This window comes from Chaetura pelagica, unplaced genomic scaffold (assembly GCF_000747805.2).
Source record: "Chaetura pelagica isolate M959 unplaced genomic scaffold, ChaPel_1.0 scaffold3, whole genome shotgun sequence".
Classification (NCBI taxonomy): Eukaryota; Metazoa; Chordata; class Aves; order Apodiformes; family Apodidae; genus Chaetura; species Chaetura pelagica.
Window position 1 is genome coordinate 5,889,456 of NW_009952974.1, and position 5,313 is coordinate 5,894,768.

The 5,313-nt window shown below is 47.8% G+C and overlaps 1 non-coding gene across 1 annotated transcript; it reads left to right on the plus strand.

Moving 5' to 3' along the window:
- Nucleotides 1-926: 926 nt before the first annotated feature.
- On the plus strand, nt 927-998 carry TRNAM-CAU. Its single transcript has one exon. It is a non-coding gene; the product is annotated as a tRNA-Met (tRNA).
- Nucleotides 999-5,313: the final 4,315 nt, after the last annotated feature.

The following is a 5,313-nucleotide window of genomic DNA, read 5'->3' on the forward strand; positions in this document are numbered from 1 at the left end:
TGAGCTCCTGGGGCGGGCACCCCCACTTCTGCACTGGCTGGCAGAGCGGCCCGGTGCCCCAAAACAGCTCGACGGGGGCAAACCAAAGCTTGGTTTCCGTGGCTCTGGAGATGTGTGTGTCCATCTCAGCTGGCAGCCCATGGTCTGGATCCAGCCTGAGGAGGTGGTTGCATTGCTGTGGAGCCAGCGGGAGGGTGCTGGAGCTGGTGGGCTGCCTGGCAGTGCAGGGCTGGCAGAACCTTGCCAGCCTCACCTCACAGGTGACACTGTGCTTCATCAGGTGTGACATCTGCTGGGCGGAGTCCTACCCTCTCCCTCAAAATTGTTTTGGACGCATTAGGTGCACCAGGGATGAGTGTGGAGGGGGTCACTGGCCATTGTAGTTTGGGTGTGATTTTAAGAACCCTCAGGATGGAGTTAGCATCAACAAACATAAGCTATGTAGGTAAAATGATGCAGGAATACATAACTGATGGGGCTGGAGGTGATGGCAGTCCAGCACGAGCTATGGCTGATGGGCTTTCCGTGTGGAGAGTGGTCCAGCAAAGCTCCACTGCAGCTTCTTCTGACATAGCCACATCCACACTGTGATTTGGTGGCTCAGTTTGAAGAAGCTCCTTTGCTGTTTGTTAAAAAACACATCTGGTAGGGACCTTCACAGACCAAACTTCCTCAGTGTAACCTCACTGGCGTTACTGGTTTAGTCACAGTGGGAAGAACTCGTTGGCAGTGGGAAAGCTACTCCTCAGCGCAGCTGCAACATCAAGATGCAGGTTTCAAAAAGAGAGACCCTGCAAGGGGAGTGGCTCTTACCTGTTTCTAGCTGGAGATGATCACATTTGAAGCAGCTGAGCATCTTCAGCTACTTAATTTGGTTGCAGGTTATATCCCTCTGCTGCCTAAGGCTGCATTTTGTTCCCACAGGCAGCAGAGTGGTGCAGCGGGAGCGTGCTGGGCCCATAACCCAGAGGTCGATGGATCGAAACCATCCTCTGCTAGTGGCCATTTTTAATGGTTAGATTTGGCCTTAAAGGTGCTTTTCCAATGGAGGTGATTTTATTAATTTCAACGTTACTTAGGTGCCGGGCTGCCTGTTTCTCCTTCCCAGGTATTTTCCCCTGGATGGAAGGCTGTAAGTGTGGTTGTCTAATTGTTGTCTGACAGTCTGAGGATGGTCACTGCTTCTGACGTGGCCTTTGGGTCTTGGGAATTTTCAGGGCTCTGTGGGAGGATTGTTAAGAACAGTAGTAACAGAGAATGTGGACCCTCTGTGCTGGCCTCTGTAGGAGAATCAGTGGTAGTAGTAGTAATAAAGAACGTGGACTCTGTGCTGATAGATGTTTTTACTTCTTCTATCCAGACGTGTTTTCAGCCAGGATTTAGCCTACTGTTTGCTCACCTGCTTGTGTGACCCCGTTTTCATTCTCATGAATCTGGAGGATCAACTGTGTATCTGAAAAATATGTTTGCTCTTCTGGGTGAGCATGGGAAGAGAAAGTTTTCACTGAAAAAGTCAATCTAAATCACCACCTTTGATATCTGCAGCTGCTTTTGAAGTCCTCTTTTATCCCTGTGTTAGCAGAAGGGGATCCCCATCTTATTTCACAAATGCAGTGTCCTCAGTGTGTATCTCTGTCTGGCATGTTCCCAGAGGAGCTCCCTATGCAGGGGCTGCAGAGAGGGACAGCTGGGCTCGTGGAAGGGGTTGTGAGTGCTCGTATGGAGGAGAGGCAGAAACACCCTAGTTGCAGAGAAGCTGCAGACACCCCACTGTTGTGGGGAGAGACAGTGAATACTATTACACTGCATCCTTGCCAAGTGGTATCTTGAGGATGTCCCTAACTAGTTAACCAGGTGGGGCTGGTGGTGATGCTGGGGATTTGAGCAGTTTGGCTGGGGCAGCCTCTGTGTAAGTTGGCAGGGCTCAAGAGGAAAAGCAAGACTGCTCTTGAGTTTGGAGCAGCTCCCAGGGATGCTGAGTCTCTAGAGGGGTTTGCTGAGGGACAATGTAAAACCCTCAGCTCTTCTGCCTGCAACTCACAGGGCAGTGCATCTCTGAACTTACTCTACTTTTCCCCTTGTGTCCTTGTCTCTGGGTGCTCGAGGAGGCCATGGGAAGCCAGGTGGTGCCTCCACTCTTTCCACTGCCTTTGTGAATCCTGAGGTCAGCTTCAGAGTGACCCTGAAATTGTACAAATTTTGGGGCTGTGATCAGAAAAGGCACTCTGAGCCTTGTCTGCAAGGTCTGAGTTGTGCCTGGGTGGGCTTCTTAGGTGGAGAATGATGGTGTGTGTGGCAGGTGGCAAGGCCACCTGTTTGGTGTTTCATCTGGTCAGGGGCTGGGCTGGGAGCTGGGTATTTTTTTTACAGCACTTACATTAAAATGTACAGGGAAAATATAGATCTTCCTCCTTGTGACAGCAATGCTCACGGGAGTCTTGTGAGGAGTGACCAGTCCCTAAAGGAGGGCAGCTTATGATTCACCCCATACCTCCTTTTGGTATTATACCAGTCTGGAAAAGAGAAAGCTCTGGGTAGAACTTATAGCAGCCTTCCAGTACCTGAAGGGGGCCTACAGAAAGAAGTGGAGAGGGACTTTTTACAAGGACAGGTAGTGATAGGGTAAGGAGGGGGTGGTTTTAAATTGAAAGAGGGTAGATTTAGATTAGGAAGAAATTATTTCCTGTGAAGATTGTGAGACACTGGCAGAGGTTGCCCAGAGAAGCTGTGGCTACCCCCTCCTTGCAACTGTTCAAGGTTGGATGGGGCTCTGAGCAACCTGGTCTAGTGGGTGGATGTGCTGAATCAGCACCTCCTGCTGCTGTTTCAGACCCTGGGCAGGGGTGTGAAGTTTTGGGGAAGCCCTAGAGCATTGTAACCTCCTCTGCTGGCTGCCTCTGTGCGAGGGGGACCCTGTGCTCCTATCAGCAGAAACGAGGGTGTCTGAGCCTGGGGATTTTACTTTCTCTGGAAGTCATTTGATCAGAAAGCTGGGGCTGGCTGGCTGGGTGACTACTGCATTTTGGTCTCGAGCCCTTCCAATTAGCTGGGTCCACTTGAAGGGAGAGAAATCTCAGGGCTCATCTTCCTTGGGAAAAGCTCCCAAGGGAAGTCTGACTCCTCTGTGGTTTCCATAACACCACACTGAGGTGTCTGTATGTCCTCATGTCTTACTAATTTGCCAGTGATGATTTTTTTTTCGAGTTATTTTTAACAGTTGCATTGTGCAACTAATAGGCTTTTTATTGGTGGTAAACAACCTGAGCTAGGCAGGATTGCTGCCGAGGCTGGACTGCCAGCCTTGCCTCTTAGTGCAGCAGAAAAAACTTGTTTGCTCTTTTCCTTAAAGAAAAAGAGACCATACCTGTGGCTCTCCTGCAGCCTGATGTTGCTGCTCCCACCACCCTCCCCACATGGAAGTGGCAGCAGAGCAGCTGAGGTGCATGATCTGCATGTCACGGCCTGATTTTTGGGTCTAAAACTACTCTCTGCTTTGGTTGAAGGGCCTGTAGCCTTCGGTAGGGAGGGCAGTGGCTTTGCCCTTTCTACCTGCGTTGAGCAGGGCCCAGTCCTGCCCTGGCACAGAGCAGCTCCCTGCTGGGCTGCGGCCGGGACACTTGGGGTTGAATGCACGAAGCTGGTGAGTCTTGACAGGGGCTGTGGAAGCTCCTGTGCCTCTTCTCGTGCTTCTTACTTGATAAGCTCAAAACTGGCTGTGAGCACACAGCATTTCAAAGCCTTCCTGGAAGGGGAGTGAGGCTGTGTTGGACACCCATACAATGGGGGAAACACGGGTCCCGCTGCCACCTGTGCAGCTGCTGCCTGGAGCTGCTGGCCCCTGGGGGTTCTGTGGGGGGCACGGGGGCTCCCACCGTGCCAGGAGCTGCCTGTGGCCTCAGCCTCCATCCCTGCAAGCATGTGTGCCACCACCATCCAGGCTAACCTCAAACGAAAAGGATCAAACATCAGTAGCCAAGAAAAGAGTGCTGACCTATTTTGGACACTTATTTATATTCTAGTTGCTTCTCTCTGTCTCTGTGAAAAAGCTGTTGTGGCTCTGATACTTTTAAAAAAGTCTTTCCCCTCCCATAGCTTTTGTTTTTAACAGGATATAATCTAGGACTAACATCTGTATTTTCCAGTAGTCAGAATAAATGTCTTATTATCTTTTCTTTCAGTTTTCTTGCTGAAACGACACTTTCACAAAGCAAAGCCAGCTCTGTAAGACAGCCAAGCCTTTAGTTGTGTTGTCTCAATTTTTACAGGTCCTCTTTTTATTTCAAGTCTCTGTGACAATTCAAAGTTTTCAGACCAAAATGGAAAAAAGCTTAAAAATATGTCACTGCTGTCTCTGATCATGAGCCACAATGAGAAGTCATCTAATGCAGAGTCACAAAAATGATGGAAAACTGTTGGTTTTAGTTTCAGTGATTATTATTTTTTTTTAAGTGCACTTTCCTTTGGTCACTTCCTGGCTATATAATTTGCTGAAATCTTGATCTTCTCCTGAAACAGTTTTATCAGTGAAAAAGTATTTGAGTTTTTTTTGGTCTTGTTTTGACAGCTAACTGTTCTCTAGCTTTATATGCTGCAGTTCACAGTTAATTTCTGATGTCTATTTTATATTGAAACTGAAATGTCTCTGATAAAATTGTGTCATTGGAATAATAATAAAACTTGAGCAGCTCAGTCAGTGCAGCCATGTGCACTAACCCAAGCTAGATACTTGTCATCCTGCATATTTTAGGACTTGCATTTCTTACTGTCAACAGCAGAACATAAGTTAGATACTTAACCAGCAAGAAAAGCAAAGGGAAATGCTATGGCTGTGTCATCCATGTGAATGAGTGCCAGTTCAGTCCACTGTGTTCTGTTTAATTTTTCCTACTGTAATGTAGGATCTTTTTGTATGTATCTGGTTTTGTTGTCTTGTTTTTTTTTTTTTTTGTTTTTTTTCCCCCCCTCTGGTCTCCCTGAAAGAGCAAGAGTAAAAAAAAACTGGGAGGAGCTTGATTTATGGAAACTGTAAACCTTTTGGCTTCAATAACTAAGCTTGCAAATTAACTGAGCACACCAACCTTCTGCTTAACTCGCTGTGCCCTATGCAAGTGCATCTACATGAAGATTATGTCCCACTCTCAGAAGGTCAGTGGGAGCTTTTCCATCATCCTTGCCTTCAGCTGCTTTTGTGTAACTGAGAATGATGAGGGAAGTTTCTTTGTTGCACAGTTGTGGTATGTGGCTTCTGTGTCTGTCATACTTGTGTTCCTATTTTCAGAGTGTCTGACATTAAATTACCAGTGTCTCGTGCCC